Source organism: Phyllobates terribilis, unplaced genomic scaffold, assembly GCF_046119375.1.
Source record: "Phyllobates terribilis strain yellow unplaced genomic scaffold, ASM4611937v1 Scaffold_7__3_contigs__length_470593459, whole genome shotgun sequence".
NCBI lineage: Eukaryota > Metazoa > Chordata > Amphibia > Anura > Dendrobatidae > Phyllobates > Phyllobates terribilis.
This window is the reverse complement of record NW_027362767.1, coordinates 425,733,256-425,752,259: the sequence shown is the minus strand read 5'-3', so window position 1 is coordinate 425,752,259 and position 19,004 is coordinate 425,733,256.

The window sequence follows — 19,004 nt, the reverse complement described above, 5'->3', positions numbered from 1 at the left end:
TATTGGTGCCATTTTCAGGCACGTGACATTGTTTGATCGCTTTCTATTCCGGTTTTTGGGAGACAGAATAAACAAAAACCAACAATTCAGGAATTGTTTTTTTTTTTTTTTTTTTTTTTATTCTACTCCCCGTGTGGTAAAATTGATAAGGCAGCTTTATTCTTTGGGTCAGTACGTTTATAGCGGTACCACATTTATATCGTTTTTCTATGTTTTGGCGCTTTTACACAATAACAGCTATTTTATAGAAAAAATTATTTTTTTGCATCGCTTTATTCTGAGAGCTATAACTTTTTGATTTTTCGGATGATGGAACTGTATGGCAGCTTGTTTTTTGCGGGAGAAGATGATGTTTTCAGCGGTACCATTTTTATTTATATTCGTCTTTTTGATCGCGTGTTATTCCATTTTTTGTTTGGCGGTATGGTGATAAAGCATTGTTTTTTGCTTCGTTTTTTTTTTTTTTTTTTTTACCGTATTCACTGAAGGGGTTAACTAGTGGGACAGTTTTATAGGTCAGGTCGTTCCAGACGCGGCGATACCAAATATGTGTACTTTTATTGTTTCTTTTTTTTTTCATAATAATATTTATTGATGGGTACATTATATTTTTATTTTTGGTGGATTATTTTTTTTAGTTATTTTTTTTATATTTTTACAATTTTTTTTTTTAATTTTTTTCACTTTCTGACAGTTTTTTTATTTGTTTACTTTGTCCCACTATGGGACTTTGACTTTTTTTTATTCTGATCGCCTGCATAGCATAGGGATGGAGCACCATCCCTGTGCTAGGCAGGCTGTCAGCGCTGCACAGTGAGAAGATTGTTTGGTCATGTACTGCGCATGACCAAAAAATCTTCCTGCTGTCTGGTGACCCGGATGTTGTCATGACGACATCGGGTTGTCATGACAACACCCGTGAAGCCGCGGCAGACAGCGCTGGAGGCCGGTACAGGAGGTGAGTATTGTGATCACCTCTCCTTAGCCACCGCAATGCTGCGATCGACTTCGATTGCAGCATTGCGGGGGTTAATGTGCCGGGAGCGGTGCGGGACCGCTCCCTGCACATATTACCGGGTGTCAGCTGTGACAATCAGCTGACACCCGGCGGCGATCGCGCCCCCACAGCCTGTGTGCTTGCGCGATCGCCATGACGTACTAATACGGGTCAGGCTCTTAAGTCCCAGGGCACAGACGCGTATTAGTACGTCATGGGCTTTAAAGGGGTTAAAGGTTCCTTCTGTTCATACAGTGGGGAAAATAAGTATTTGATACGCTGATGATTTTGCACGTTTTCCCTCCTACAAAGAATGGAGAGATCTGTAATTTTTATCGTAGGTCACTTCACCTGTGAGAGACAAAATCTGAAAAAAATCCAGAAAATCACATTGTATGATTTTTAAATAATTAGACTATTTGCCCACGATGCAGAAATGTTCCGGATTTTTCCTGAGCGTTTCTGCATCTCCCTGGCAGAAAAAACGCATGCGGATTGTACATGCGGATTGTACATGCGTTTTTCCTGCCAGGGACATGCGGATGTGAAGCGTTCTTCACATGCATTTCCGCATGCAGGTTGTCAAGCGCTTTCCAAGCGATTTTAGCATCACTTGGAAAGTGCTTGTCAACTTGGTCATGTGGCGCCCCTGAGGGTTCAGTCACCACAGAGGTACTGCACCTCACCCAGAGGTGTGGTGTCTCCTTCTCTCAGGTAAGGAGGGAGTGCTGCCCGGAACCCCAACACCCGCATTCAACACTACACTGCTCCAGGCCGGCTGGAAGGGCAAGATGCACTGTGACCCTGCTGAGCCCTGTCCCTGGCTGGAGTAGGGGGAACCAAAGATAGGGGGAACCAGTAGTGGGTGTGGGTGGAGGATGTAGAGTAGGGGAGCACCATCATAGGAGGTATATAAAGGGAAGCCATCTTAGGGTGGCAGTTCAGACAGTGAGGACAATCAGTCATGGAGCAGAGTCTCTTTAGGAGCTCTGTTCCACAAGTGGGGCCTAGTGATAGAAGCCCAGGAGGGGAGCAGAGGAGGAAGGCTCCGTTCTACTGAAGGGATCCCAGGGGGTACGGTGAGTACAGGACGGCACCCATACGCCCCGAATCTGTCAGAAGACAGAGGGATCAGGCCGCAAGAAGGGACCGGTCCCTGGACCAGCCGTGTTACTCCAGGTCTCGGCTGGAAAAACTGGAGGCTTCTGCACTTCCATGGTGCAGTCGCCACAGTCTCATCCTAGTCACCGTGAGGGTCAAGTAGGTCCGGGAACTCCAGGTTGCCCAGAGGAACTTCAGAGTACCCGATCGGGACTGAGTGTGGGAAGCGCAGGGCAGGAGGGAGAAGACCCAGCGCGGGAAGTCGGTCTAGTTAAGAACATAAAGAAAGCGGGGTTCCGTCAAGCGCTCCTGACACATCTGAGGAAGAGCTGAACCCCCCCGTCTGGTGGACGCAGTGCGACGTGGAGGTGGACACCCGTACAGTGTCCCTGAGAACCTTGAATAAGAACTGTGAGTAAAACTCGGATGACTGCACTTCCCTGCCTCCGTCAGTTATTTCAAGCTGCGCCATCCCTCCTGCACCATAAGTCCTAGCACCACCGACCATCAAACGCTGCACTGCCCTGAGGCCCGCGCCACCTGTGGGGAGCTGTCCCATCCTAGCTGCCTATCAACTGCCTCAGAGGTCTGCAGCAGCGCTGGTACCAATTACCAGAAACCACAGGTGGCGTCACGAACTCTATAAATCCCCTATAAGGCTGTGTGCCCACGATGTTATTTTGCGGAAGTGCTGCGTTTTCGCCGCCATTGACTTGCATTGGAACGCATGGATTCCGCATCACTGCATTTGTACTTGCGTAATTGGCGCGTTCTAATGTGCGGATGGTACCCGAGTGTGGAGAAGAGAAGACTCTGCTCCACACCCAGGTACCATAGAAACTGTAAAAACAAGAATAAAATAAAAAATAAAGATTATATTCACCTTCCGACGGCCCCCGGACTCCTTCCCTGTGCTTGCGGGCAGGCCTGAAGGACCTGCGGTGACGTCACAGTCATGTGACGGCAGGTCTTTCAGTGCAGTGTCCCGCGATCAGCTGGCAGCCAGGAAGGAGCGCAGCAACACATGCCGGGCCATCGGAAGGTAAGTATAGGTTTATTTTTTTATTTTTAACCATTCTCTCGGGTCACACTATATATGCTGTTTGCATGGATTTATATAGTGTGACCTAGTTGTCAAGCACTTTCCAAGTGATGCTAAAATCGCTTTGAAAGCGCTTGTCAACCCGCATGCGGAAACGCATGTGAATCTGCATGTATTTCGCAGGAAAAACGCATGTACAATCCGCATGCGTTTTTTCTGCCAGGGAGATGCAGAAATGCTGCAGAAATTTTCTGCTTCACTTCTGCATCGTGGGAACATAGCCTAAATAGAATTCCCTCTTTTTATTGACTGCCCTGGGTCACGGACCGGGTCACCGCCACTGTGATATCAGCCCCTGCATCTACTGGCCCAGCACCGAGTACCCCACTGCCCTGGGGGCGCGTCAGTCACACTATATAAATCCATGCAAACGGCATGGATTTATATAGTGTGACCAAGTTAATAGTTAATAAGAATGGTAAAAAGTAAACATTATACTCACCTCCTCCGTCTCCTTCTCCGCTGCGTCCGGTGTGTTGGGCGGCTCGCGGTGGTCTAAAAGGACCTTCCATGACGTCATTTAGTCATGTGACAGGTCATGCGACTGCCAACATCTGGATGATCCAGAGGAGACATGGGAGAAGGTCACGTGGTCAGATGAGACCAAAATAGAAGTTTTTGGTATCAACTCCACTCGCCGTGTTTGGAGGAAGAAGAAGGATGAGTACAACCTCAAGAACATCGTTCCAACCGTGAAACATGGTGGGGGGAAACATCATACTTTGGGGTTGCTTTTCTGCAAAGGGGACAGAACGACTACACCGTATTGAAGGGAGAATGGATGGGATCATGTATCCCGAGATTTTGGTTAACAACCTCCTTCCCTCAGTAAGAGCATTGAAGATGGGTCATGGCTGGGTCTTCCAGCATGACAATGACCCAAAACACACAGCCAGGGCAACTAAGGAGTGGCTCCGTAAGAAGCATTTCAAGTTCCTGGAGTGGCCTAACCAGTCTCCAGACTTGAACCCAATAGAAAATCTTTGGAGGGAGCTGAAACTCAATGTTGCCCAGTGACAGCACCGAATCCTGGAAGATCTGGAGAAGATCTGTATGGAGGAGGGGGCCAAAATCCCTGCTGCAGTGTGTGCAAACCTGGTCAAGAACTACAGGAAACGTCTGACCTCTGTAATTGTAACAAAGGTTTCTGTACCAAATATTAAGTTCTACTTTTCTATTGTATCAAATACTTATTTCATGCAATAAAATGCAAATTAATTATGTAAAAATCATACAATGTGATTTTCTGGTTATTATTTTTAAGATTCTGTCTCTCACAGGTGAAGTGTACCTACAATAAAAATTAGAGGCCTCTCCATGCTTTGTAAAAAGACTCTGGGTGCCACATCCCAATGGGCCATAGTTTGTCCTCTTTAAATTCACTAACTCACATTTTCTCTGCTCATCTTCTCTTTTCTTTTACTCTCCAACAATCCCAGACCACGACGACTTCTCCTGATGACTGCAAAGTCTACTATTAAGACATGTTTGCTCCTTCTCTCCTGCAGTCAATAACACAAAGTGAGGCGTCAACATCAATTTAAACCACAGATCATCAGACCAGACGGCTTTAATCAATGTGGAACTGAGTCCAGATTGCTAAATTCAGATCTAAAAAACTGGGATAAGATCCCACGGACGTTCCAGGGTAAAGCACTACAATGCTGTGCTACCATTAAAATGTGCAACTGGAAACATGGACCAATGGAGGCCGATTCTGTGTACAGACAGTCTGCAAAAATGAAGAAAGCAAATGTGGCTGAAGGAGGAACAAGAATGAGGAGAGGCGAGTGTTAAATATTATTGGCCTTTACCTATATATAATGAATCCATTAGGTAACGACTGGTTAAAAGTCCTAACTTCGAGATGTCCTGGTGGTGGCCCTCCCTACCTGCAGATCGTGGGCTTCTGTTGGCTGCCATTGATCTATGCTTTTGCACGCACTATTACAATGTTTCCAGAGTGCTGTAGAGGAGAAGCAGTCGCCATGTCTAGTGGACCAGGGGGAAACAGAACCATGTAGTGGGAAGGACGCCCCTAAGAACAGTTTGGTGTGGCGACTATTTAAGAACTGAGTCAGGTCTAAAGGGTGCAACCAAGTGGAACTTTTTGCTTGATAGAGACAGAATTCATCCAAGTGGAGTGACACCAGATTTAAGCCAACAAACCAGGTGAAGAGGGGCCCAAACTTCCCCCATATAACCCACAGACAGGTGCCAGGTGATGAGATTGCCCTGTACTTTATCTAGTTATCCTCATTGGTACTGCCCCTGGCACCCAGCACTTGGGGGCTCTCAGCTATATACGTTAAAATGTAAAATTTGTTCCTCAGTTTTTTCCTTTCACTGTATGGTGGGCACCGCCATGGGCACCTTCCTCACACCCTCCTGAAACTACTTACTGGTTCACACTGCCCTGTCTGTAAACTCTGCGCGTCGGGGCAGCACCCACTGTCCTGGAGTGATTAGCGTGTTGTGACTGGACCGTACATTCCAGAAACTCATCCATTTACAGTTTTGACTTCCAGTTTCCTGATGCTCCAGACGACATTCGCGGCTCCTAATTCCACTTAATTTAGGAAGGAGCAACATCTGCCGTCTGCATTCCCAGCGTTACCCAGTGCAGCGGGCTGAGTGGTGGCAGCGACTGGTTTTATGGTCCCAGCTATGATACTGGGAACTATAACTTACTACAACCAAAGCCCACCACAACCCAACTCTGGAGCACGCACTTGTTTACCGGGTGATTGGCAATGCCATTTGTCCATGCTTGCACATTCTACCAGATAGTTCATGGGGCACGTGTAATAACTGGAGACCACCAAAACTCCTGCCAGAACACAACAGGAAGTCTAAGTGTCAGAAAACATAGTCATGAGTTGTGGCAGGGGTGTAACTAGTGACCAAGGGGTTCAATAGCAAAAATTAAAATGGGTCCCACTGCACCATTACAGGTGGTCGAGAGCATGGAAAACTGATGATTATTGGGTTCATTAATTCACAGGATTAGTAAAGTATTGCCACACTACAGGGATAATACACACAGTGATGTCACAGTACAGGGATAATACACACAGTGATGTCACAGTACAGGGATAATACACACAGTGATGTCACAGTACAGGGATAATATGCACAGTGATGTCACAGTACAGGGATAATTCACACAGTGATGTCACAGTACAGGGATAATACCCACAGTGATGTCACAGTACAGGGATAATACACACAGTGATGTCACAGTGCAGGGATAATACACACAGTGATGTCACAGTACAGGGATAATTCACACAGTGATGTCACAGTACAGGGATAATACACACAGTGATGTCACAGTACAGGGATAATACACACAGTGATGTCACAGTACAGGGATAATACACACAGTGATGTCACAGTACAGGGACAATACACACAGTGATGTCACAGTACAGGGATAATACACACAGTGATGTCACAGTACAGAGATAATACGCACAGTGATGTCACAGTACAGGGATAATACACACAGTGATGTCACAGTACAGAGATAATACACACAGTGATGTCACAGTACAGGGATAATACAGACAGTGATGTCACAGTACAGGGATAATACACACAGTGATGTCACAGAACAGAGATAATACACACAGTGATGTCACAGTACAGGGATAATGCACACAGTGATGTCACAGTACAGGGATAATACACACAGTGATGTCACAGTACAGGGACAATACACACAGTGATGTCACAGTACAGGGACAATAAACACAGTGATGTCACAGTACAGGGATAATACACACAGTGATGCCACAGTACAGGGATAATACACACAGTGATGTCACAGTACAGAGATAATACACACAGTGATGTCACAGCACAGGGATAATACACACAGTGATGTCACAGCACAGGGATAATACACACAGTGATGGTCACAGTACAGGGATAATACACACAGTGATGTCACAGTACAGGGATAATACACACAGTGATGTCACAGTACAGGGATAATAAACAGTGATGTCACAGTACAGAGATAATACATACAGTGATGTCACAGTAAAGAGATAATACATACAGTGATGTCACAGTAAAGAGATAATTCACACAGTGATGTCACAGTACAGGGATAATACACACAGTGATGTCACAGTACAGAGATAATACATACAGTGATGTCATAGTACAGGGATAATTCATACAGTGATGTCACAGTACAGGGATAATACACACAGTGATGTCACAGTACAGGGATAATACACACAGTGATGTCACAGTACAGGGATAATACGCACAGTGATGTCACAGTACAGGAATAATACACTCAGTGATGTCACAGTACAGGGATATTACACACAGTGATATCATACTACAGGGATAATACACACAGTGATATCACAGTACAGGGATAATATACACAGTGTTGTCACAGTACAGGGATAATACGCACAGTGATGTCACAGTACAGGGATAATACGCACAGTGATGTCACAGTACAAGGATAATATACACAGTGTTGTCACAGTACAGGGATAATACACACAGTGATGTCACAGTACAGAGATAATACACACAGAGATGTCACACTACAGGGATAATACACACAGTGATGTCACAATACAGGGATAATACACACAGTGATGTCACAGTACAGAGATAATACACACAGTGATGTCACAGTACAGAGATAATACACACAGTGATATCACAGTACAGGGATAATACACACAGTGATGTCACAGTACAGGGATAATACGCACAGTGATGTCACAGTACAGGGATAATATACACAGTGTTGTCACAGTACAGGGATAATACACACAGTGATGTCACAGTACAGAGATAATACACACAGAGATGTCACAGTACAGGGATAATACACACAGTGATGTCACAGTACAGGGATAATACACACAGTGATGCCACAGTACAGGGATAATACACACACTGATGTCACAGTACAGAGATAATACACACAGTGATGTCACAGCACAGGGATAATACACACAGTGATGTCACAGCACAGAGATAATACACACAGTGATGTCACAGTACAGAGATAATACACACAGTGTCGTCTCAGGACAGGTATAATACAGTGAGGTCACAGTACAGGGGTAATAAACACCTGCGTCACTCCTGCCTGTAGAGGGAGCAGTTCTTGTATGTACGTTATATTGGAGAATTGGCCCAATATTAGAGTTCTGACCAGAGCTCCATGTATATGGCCTCTCTGTATACAGCTGCTCGGCGTCCGCGCACATTGTCACATTACTATCTATATCTCCCTTCCCTGCAAACATTCGCTATCTGGACCCTCATCCTTTTTCCTGCTCTTTAAAGCTTCACTAAAGCTGACAGATCTCCTGAGAAAGTGCTCGGTCATGGAAGTGCTGAGACCAGTGTGAGGTGGGGTCCTGTACAATGTGATATCATTCATTCGGCCTCTCGCCCCACCAGCCCCTGTCACCCCTCACATTCCCTGTGTGCTCCCGGCGGGGGGGAATCACGCAGAATAATATTCCCCATTCACGTCCCTGCGCCAAGGAGGGTCCTGAGGAGTTTTTGAAGCCTTGACAGGGGGAATATGAGAGGAAGGAGGGAGAGGGGTGAGGTCAGTGCCAGCGCTGCCCCCTCTGTCTGGAATCTCAGGCGAAAGGAGGAGGGGGCAGGAGACAAGGCAGCCTCTTGTTTGCCCTGTGTGTGGCATTATGCCCAATTTTTGCCCCTTAGCGCTGTGGCCTGAAACTCAGATCTCCCATGTGCAGCTGACCTCCCAGCTCCCTCCTCAGTGCTTCCTTCCTCTGCTCCTTCCTGCCTCCTCTCCTCATCTAACACTTTCCCTCTCCTCACTTATTCTCTTCTTCCTCTCTAATTTCCTTCTCATTCGCTCACCTCTCCATCTGTATCTCACGTCTCCATTTCTTATGTCCTTACCTGCTTGTTCAGTGTCTGCAGGGAGCTGATCGTGGTGCTTTACTTTCTAGGATAGGGGAAATTATTCTACCAGGCACCAAGTATTAATCTGGTGTCTAACTCCTCCAGAATACAGGCTTCAGAGCTGAAATCCACCAGTATTCCCTGCTTATTCAGTGTCTGCACAGAACGGTGACTGCACCAGCAGAATAGTGAGTGCAGCTCTGGAGTATAACACAGGATGTAACTCAGGTTCAGTACAGGATAAGTAATGTAATGGAAGTACACAGTGACTGCACCAGCAGAATAGTGAGTGCAGCTCTGGAGTATAATACAGGATGTAACTCAGGATCAGTACAGGATAAGTAATGTAATGGAAGTACACAGTGACTGCACCAGCAGAATAGTGAGTGCAGCTCTGGAGTATAATACAGGATGTAACTCAGGATCAGTACAGGATCAGTAATGTAATGTATGTACACAGTGACTGCACCAGCAGAATAGTGAGTGCTGCTCTGGAGTATAATACAGGATGTAACTCAGGATCAGTACAGGATATGTGGCATCCCAGGGGTCCGGTTGCCACAGTGGCTTTGCCTCCCTCAAAAGAGGTAATGCCATGCCTGGAAGCAAGCAGGGGTCCCCTAGTCAGGGATACTAAACATGCAACACTTTCCTGGCTCCAGACCAGCAAGGGGAGGCACTCCCCTTGGCAACTGGGATCTGGGGGCGGGGTTAGTGAGTCTTAGTGTGAGGAGTTGAAGCGAGGACGTCGAGAAGAGAGGAGCTGGGGAGTGGAGCTGCGCGGCAGCTCACCCCAGAAGCATCAGCACAGAAGAACCGGACACCGGAGTCCGAGGCTGTGGGGCACTGAAGGCCCAGCCGCAGAAACCGGAGGGTAGGAGACTGCAGGTCTCCTGGCCCCATCAGACGCCCGGAGGCTCAGCAGCACCGTAGGGTCCAGCACCGCCACGAGGGAGCAACGCACCAGCAAGGCCCGAGCTGCCTGCCATACAGGTGAGCACAGAAACGTTACACTCAGGGACGAGGGCCACCGCAAAGCTACAAGCAGCAGGGCCAAAGAGATTAGTGGAAAGGGAAGGCCTCCAACTTCACCTGGCAAGGAGGATTCTTTACTTGCTTCCAGGCTGCCCGGACTTCCATTTCTAGCCAGTACCCTAGTCCCGGCTTGTCTATTCACCACCAGTAAAGACCCTGGGACTGCACTTCCTTGTCTCTGTGTTTCTTGCTGCACCATCAACCCCTGCACTACAACGCCCAGCACAACCTGCAACATCTACACTGCCCTGGAGCTAGCTCTTCCTGTGGAGAGCCACACCATCCCTGCTGCAGTAACATCAGCTTCAGAGGATTGCTCCGCAGCGGCGGCTCCCTTTAGCCGCATTCCACAGGTGGCGTCACAAACTTTATAAAAACACTATAAATCCCCTATCCATTACCCCTTTTATTGACCGCCCTGGGTCACGGACCGGTTGACCGCCACTGTGACATTCCCCCAGAATCCACCGGCCCGGCACCGGGTACCCCACGGCCCAGGGGGCGCGTCAACTTGGCGTCACGAACAGGATTCACGAAGCCCGGTATAACCGGGTCCTGTGTGCCATAGACTTTATTGAACGGTGTGATCACGTGGTTTGCCGCCCGCCGAGGGGAAGAAAGAAGCCCCGATCCGGAACCGCCGGGTAAGAGATCCTTCCGCCTGCAGAGCAGCATACTGGTGCGTGAGGAGACGCCCAAGACCTAGCTGAGGTTCACTAGGCGGAAGATGCCCAATGTGACGTCCAGCTGCGCTTGGTATCACAGATCCTAGAAGTGTGCATTGATGGATTCCTCCACAAGAGGCCCTCATAAGCATTCACACACCTCCACCTTCCACCTCAGACCACCAGAGGGAGCCCGTTAGGGATATATAAAGGGAAGGTGGAGCCAGGCAGCAGTTAGTCTATTCTGGATTCGACAGAGAGCCAAACCTGTTGAGAGAGTTCCTGCAGTAAGGAAGCCTGAGAGAGGTCAGTCTGCAGTGGAGCACAGTCTAGACTCAGTGTAGCTCAGAGTAGTGAGCTTTAGGTGTGCCGGCGCCATAAGATCGGTGAAGCGCGGCAAGCTGCCGTTAGTGTGAGTAGCCTAGTGAGGGCCCGAGTAGGCAGAAGGCGAGTGGAGAGTTAGTACATAGGGGGCAGCGGAGCTTAACTTGCTCACCCCGAAGAATTTACCGGACACCGGGTCCGAAGTTTACCGGGATCTCTATGACCCAGTAAGACCTAACCGGAATCCCTGGAGAACTACAAGTCCCAGGATTGCTAAAGTGCTGATACGTAACAGAGCCGGGAGACACATAGGCCCCGCAAGCTGAGGAGCGTGTACTCCAAGAGAAGGCCCTACCACAAGGTCAGCCAGCGCAGGACAGAGACAAAGTTAGGCCTAGCTCCAGGCAGGTCAGAAACTTACTACGCAGAGGCAAGTAACATGAGGCCCTAAACCCGCTCATTGGGGAGGATCCTGACATGCACCCTTCACCCTACAGTGCTCTGGGACGTGCCTGAATTTCCATCAGTAAAAGGTACTGAAGTGACTATCGTGTCTGTTCCTGTTCTTGCTCTGACCCGGCTGAGTCTCGCCTGTCCTGCATCCCCCTCTCCATACACTGCCCTGAGGCCTAGCTCCACCTGTGGGGAGCTATACCATCGAGCTGCCTTATCATCAGCCTCAGTGGACTGCGCAGCGCTGGTGATTCTCACCAGAAGTCACAGGTGGCGTCACAAACTTTTTATAAAATAAACATCTATCAACGCTTTTAAAGAGAGACCCCAGGGTACGGGCCCGGGAGCCGAACACCGCGACATCCCCAAGGCCAGGCTAAAGGCCCGGGTACCGAGTCATCCCCATCCCCTGGGCTAGTCACCAACATGGAAGAGGGTTCAGCCGCAGGCGCGGCCACTGCCACTATGATGCCGTTATCAATGCCATATATACCGGGGGCGGAGTGGTTGCCCCAGTACTCAGGGGAGTCGCACACCCTGAACGACTTTGAGGAGAGACTGCGCAGTTTGTTTACAGTGTACCCCCTGTCTGAGGAGCAAAAAGTCAGCATCCTCATAGGACAGCTAATCGGTGCAGCCCAAAGAGAAGTGAAGTCCTGACCGGGCAGAGACAAAGGCACTGTAAAAGAAATACTGGCCCAGTTAAAGGATACCTTTGACACCCGCACTGCAGCAGAAATTAAAATGAAGTTTTACGGGTGCAAACAGAGGGTGCAGGACAGTGTACGGGACTATGCTCTAAACCTGCAGGAGGTGCTGCGGGCCATCAAACAGGTAGATCCTGACAGTGTGCATGATGAGGACAGATTGCTAACTGAGCAGTTTATTGAGGGACTCCTGTCCAGCGCTCACAGGACACAACTGCGCATTATGGCTCTGAAAAACCCTGATCTGGACTTTGCACAATTTAAAGACAGAGCCATCCGGGTGCTGCGTGAATCAACACCAGGAGGCGCCATATCCCACCGGCGCCCAGCTATCACCTACCACCAGAAGGTGGCATCCTTCTCCCCAGAACCTGTGGGGGCTGATGCGCAGACTCTGGACAATGACCCGTCTGCAGACCTGCGCCTTCAGGTCCAGGAGCTGACCAAAAGTGTGGCTGCATTAACCAAAACCGTGCAGGCCATTCAAGTGTCCCCCAAGGAAAAGATCCAGCTGGCTTCCAGTCCAGATGATGTCCCATGGCGACGACAGAGAAGGATTCCACCGACCAGAGGGAGGAACAGCGATCGCTACGGCCAGGACGGACAACCCATCTGCCGCCGCTGTCAAAAGGCGGGACACGTCTCTAGATTCTGCAATTTAAACGAGCAACACCTGGGGCAGAGGGCCAACCCCCAGGAGTAAGACGACCAGGCCCACAAAGCTGGCGAGACAAGTACGTGGGAGGACGGCCGGTCCTACCTGTCGTGCTTGATGGCATCCCAATGAACGCGTTGCTGAACACTGGGTCCCAGGTGACCACGATGCCATATGTCCTTTATAAACAATACTGGACTGATTCAGACATTGCCCACAGTCCAGATGAACATCTTAACATCTATGCCAGCAATGGTCAGCCCTTGCCTCAGGTGGGGTATAAAGAGGTGACCATAAAAGTTGGCAAAGTAGAATTGCCATCACAAGGAATGATTATTGTTGATATTGATCGCCGAGAAAGTCATCCCATGATAACCTTAGGCACTAATGTGATAGAAAATTGTCTGGGAGAAATTATTGTTTTGTTACAACAGGTCGCAGAGACTGCCAGTTCCAGTCAGCAGCGGGTTCTGCAGAAAGAAATCAGAGCCCTGATGAGAAGACAACAGGTAGAGCTGTCTGGTGGGGAAATTGGCAGTGTCAGGATGAGTGATCCGTTCCCCATTGCAATGCCCCCTAGGAGCGAAATGTTAATATGGTGTCGGGCAGCAATTGGTCTCAGGGGTCAAGATTATCAGGCCCTGGTAGAACCCGTATACTCTGACAGTAGGCCCACCATCTTGACAGCCAGGGGGGTAGTCGAGGTCCGCAAGGGGAGAGTGCCGATCCGCATCCTGAATTGTGGGGAGAAAGAGGTCCATTTACCCCGGTATGCTACCCTTGCTAAGTTATTCACTGTCAGTAACAACTCAATAAAGACAGTGGAACCCTTGCCTCCATCCAAACCGGCGGAGGATAATGACTCCAAGGGTCAGATGAAGGATTGGTGTCAGAAGCTACAAGTGGGCACTGACTCCACCCCTTTGCACCAAAAGCATGGAGTATACCGGGTGGTCCAAGAGTATGAGCGAGTCTTCAGTAAACACCCATTAGACTTTGGGCAGGTAAAAGGGGTTCAACATCATATTCCCACAGGAGATCATCCGCCCATTAAAGAAAGGTACCGGCCTGTACCTCCAGCTCACTATCAATGTGCCAAAGGAATGTTACGGGAGATGAAGGAGGCTGGGGTGATCAGAGATAGTTGTAGCCCCTGGGAAGCTCCATTAGTTCTCGTGAGAAAGAAGGATGGTACAATGAGGATGTGTGTTGACTACAGGCAGATTAACCGCATTACACATAAGGATGCCTACCCATTACCCAGGATTGAGGAGTCACTAGCTGCATTAAGATCTGCTAATTATTTCTCCACTTTGGATCTCACCAGTGGGTATTGGCAGGTTCCTGTGGCAGAGGCGGACAGAGAAAAGACCGCGTTTACAACACCAATGGGCCTCAGCGAGTTCAACTGCATGCCATTCGGGCTCTGCAACACCCCAGGAACCTTCCAGCGGTTAATGGAGTGCTGCCTAGGACACAAGAACTTCGAAACTGTCCTGCTGTACCTGGACGACGTAATTGTCTACTCGAAGACATATGAAGACCACCTGAAGCACCTGGCCGAGGTGTTCGAAGCCCTATCCGGTTTTGGCCTGAAGGTAAAGCCGTCCAAATGCCACCTGTTGAAGCCCAAGGTGCAGTACCTAGGTCATGTGGTAAGCGCCGAAGGTGTAGCACCAGATCCTGAAAAAGTCACCGTAATCAAGGACTGGCCAAGACCCTCCACTATCAAGGAAGTGCGGCAGTTTCTCGGGCAGGTAGGCTACTACAGAAGATTTATCAAGGGCTTCACCAAGATAGCAGCACTCATGCAGGACCTCCTGGTAGTCCAGTCCAAGAAGACCAAGAACCTGAAACCTCCGTTCAAATGGGATAAACCAGAAGATGAATCCTTCACCCGACTGAAGATGGCTTTGACCAGAGACGAAGTCCTGGCCTACCCCTACTATGGCCAACCCTTTATCCTCCATACAGATGCCAGCAAGGCAGAGAGCGAGTGATTGCATACGCCAGCAGGAAGCTCTGGCCCACGGAAAGGAACCCCGACAACCAGGGCCGGCTCCAGGTTTTTGTGGGCCCTGGGCGATAGAGTCTCAGTGGGCCCCTTTAACACATACCATGATTCATGATGCACAGATACCGCAGAGAAATATATATATATAGTACAGTGCAAATGTAGCACCCTGAGGATTCGGCTGCTACAGGGGTATTGCACCTCAACCCAGAGGTGTGATATTCCACTCCCGGGTAAGGATGGAGTGTGGAACTGAGCTCGGTAGGCTGCATGCACTACACACATCCCATTTCCGAGGAGCAGGCCGACGGTACTCCCACTTAGAAATGTGCAGGTACGACCGAGTCTGTTCCTGGCTGGAGTGGGAGGGGGGTGGTACATCCCAAGTAGTGTAGGGGCAGATAGGGGGAGCAGCCTGGGTAAAGATAGGAGCTCATTGGGTGCTGGTCACCTGAGCTCACACATAGAGGGTGTATATAAGGTGGGCACCATCAAAGAACAGGGTCAGTCAGTCTTTGCAGGCAAGTCAGTCTGTCAGAGTAAGAAGCAGAGGAGCAGAGCAGTCCCAGAGAGAGAGAGAGGAGAAAGAAAGAGAGACCCAGAGGGGGAAACAGAAAAGGAACTCTGAGAACCCAAAGTCCATCAGCGGGTGAAGAGTTGGCATCAGGGTACCGGAACCCAAGCTGGTGGGGGCAAAAACACACCCCAGCCAGAGACCGGAGGCCGTGGGCAGCGTCTGCCACGGCCACCCACCACATCCACCACGAAGGCATACCACGTGGAGGGTCAGGGAACCCAAGGCCAAGGGTCTCCCAACAGAAGGCCCGAGGGAGCTGGACCTGGGTGGATCAATAGTGGGGACGGCCAGTGAAAGGACAGAAGGAGAGCTCAGGGTCACGCTCCGGACTCGCTTGGGGGTTGGCTGGATCCAGGACCTGGTGGACGCAGCACGGCTCGGGTGGTCACTTGAAGCTGGAGTGACCGGAACATCAGCAGTGAGTAAATACCCTAAACTGCACAACCCGACTCTGTCTTCATTTTACATCTACGCTGCACCACCACAACCCCCATCCTCTGCACCTGACCCCCTGAGGCTATACCCCACCCGTTGGGGGTTATACCATCAAAAGCTGCACCAACACCATCAGCCTCAGCGGACCCTGCTGCAGCGGCGGCCGTAGTGACCGCAATACAACGGGTGGCGTAGTCGACATTAAGAACTTAATAACATCTGTAGGACTGCCACATACAACTGAGTTTGACACCCTGGGCACGGACCGGGTCACAGCCACTCGGAAGACTACAACCCCCATCTGATCCGGCTCCGGATATTCCCCCTAAAGAATATGGCCCAGGGGGCGCGTCAGCTTTGGCGTAGTCGGCAGGATTACGTGCCCGCAACACCCGGGTACTGCGTGCCTGAAGAAAAGTGCAAGTTTACCTCAAAAAGAAGTCTCCTGCCGGTTCCGGAGGGTCCCCGCCATCGGACCCCATCACCAGTCGATTCCAGCCGGTTGTCCGCCATTAACCGCGTTTTCCCGCCATCTGCAGAGTTTCCCGCCACTGGGAAGCGATTCCCGCCATTTCCAAAGGTTTCCCGCCTTGGAAGAGCGGACGCCATTATGGGCGTGCCAGAGGGTGGTGAAAGGCCACCTCCCATCGTGGGCCAGGACCGAAAATGGCGCCAAAAGTGGAAACCGCCCCCACCAACAGAGACTGTGATGCTAGAGGTGTCTGTCAGCGTGAAAGAACAGCCCCTGGAGCTGACAGTCACCAAGTGGCCCCGGGACCGCCCTCGAGGTGGGAGGAGACGAAAGGAGAGAGAAAAGATGGGTGCCGCCTGGAGCAGTCTAGAGCGAGCGCACCCGGAGGCAAGAAGCCTGGAGAAGAGTATCGGAGGAGCTTACCCGGAGATGGCGAGAAAGCAGAGCAGCACCGGCCCGTTGGCCAGGAGCCTGCTAGAAACCGAGGAGGGAGAGCAGAGCAGCACCGGCCCGCTGGCCAGGAGCCTGCTGGAGACGACTGTAGGAGAGCAGAGCAGCACCGACCCGTTGGTCAGGAGCCTGCTGGAAACAACGACCCCACTAGGCCTAGTGGAGGTCCTAGCACAGCTCCCCCGAGACCGGGAGTGTGCACAGACCGCTCTGGAGGGCCTCGCAAGGAGGATGGCCCGGGTGCAGCGAGAGACATTGGCGGAGTGGAGCCGTGAGATGGCCCAGCAGACCGAGACCTGTCAGCGGAGCACGCCACCCGAGACGAGGAAACAGACCGCCTCTGAAGATGGCGCGGGAGGATTGAAGGCCGGAGACGGCGCCGAGAAGGGAGCCGAACGAGTGGAGGCAGGTAAAGGGGACGTCTATACCCCAGACCGGGAAACCGCGTACCTGCCCCAGCTCCCCGTCGCAGAGCCCGAAGTCTATCCTGCCGTGCCCGTCGCTGCAACGTCACCGCCGCAGACTAGGCCTCAAACGGGAGCCGCGACCCCTGTGACGTCACACGCCTCGACCCCGAGCGTGACCAAGCAGGAAGTACCACCAGCCTGGTCGCAAGGCCTAGTACCCCCGGGCGCCGCAATACCAACAGCGCCCCCTACCTCTGCGGAGCCCCCGGCCTGGTCGCAGGGCCAAGTAGCACAGGGCGCCGCCGTCCTTACGGTGCCCTTCACCTTCCAGATACCCCAGGCCTGGCCGCAAGGCCCGGGCAACCAGGGCGCCACCACCACCGCGCCCATAAGACCAAGAGTGCCGCATCTGGGAGAGGACCTGTACGCCCAGCATACGTGCCCGGATGGGCAGCCATTTATATGGCCACCGGAGTTCCACCATCCCCGACTCCGGAGAGAGAGACCCCTGGATGAACCCCTGATCCCGGCTCCAAAGCCCGTAAAGAGGATCTCGCCCCCGCTAGCGGAAGCACAGTTTGAGTGGGACCCCACCGGAGAAGATCTTATGGGATTCACTCAAGAGACTCGGGCAGCTGCAGCGGAGCGTGCTGAGTGCTGCCGCCAACAGCTCGAGGACTTCGAGAGGGAGCGGAGAGAGAGGCGGGTCCGGGAACAGCAAGCTCAAGTAAAGAGCGCGGAGCAGAAGAGCCGGGCCAGGAGAGACCCCCGTGCAGCGCATAGTCCCCGCACCACCGGGACTGTGATAAAGTTTAACCTGCAGCATGGGTGGGGCTTCATCCGAGACCACCACACCATAGGCGACGTCTTTGTGACCAGGAGAGACGTTGAGTCCCACCTACCGGAGGGACACAGAGGTCGTGACCTTTACATCGGGGACGAGGTCACCTTCACCCGGCACAAGTGTGCCAAAGGTCCCTACGCCCTCCATGTGCATCGCCTGACGGAGGAAGAGCTGCGGTGTGAGGAGGAAGAACAAGAGGACCCGGACGGGTCTGAAACTAGAGCCAAAGGTAACCAAAAAGCAAGAGCAGGAGGACGCCGTCGCTAAGGACAGCGAAGCAGAAGCTGTATATAGTTGCCCGTCGGGGTACAGTAAACTGAAACTGAAACTGAAACTGAAACTGAAACTGTTGTTGCTAATATAGTCCCCGTTGGGACCAGCAAGTGTGAACTGTTACCCGTTTTTCCCTAAATCCCACTGACCGAGGACTGAGAGCGGTCATTCCTCCCCAATACCTGGCCGAGGACTGAGAGCGGCCATATCCCTGTATATAGTTGCGCGTCCTAAAGCGCCCCCTACCGGTTTTATAGGAAAACCAGTTTTCCAGAAAGACTGTCGCACTTTACCCGGTCACACGTTGCACGGTGACCGGAGGAGGAGCCAGAGGCGACGAGAATGTTTTATCTGAAAAGTTTTATATATATATAATGTTTTATATATTTTATATGTTTATGCAAAAATTTGTATGTTTGGTGTTATGTCTTACAGCCCGAGGACGTGCTGTGATTTACCAGGGGGGAATGTAGCACCCTGAGGATTCGGCTGCTACAGGGGTATTGCACCTCAACCCAGAGGTGTGATATTCCACTCCCGGGTAAGGATGGAGTGTGGAACTGAG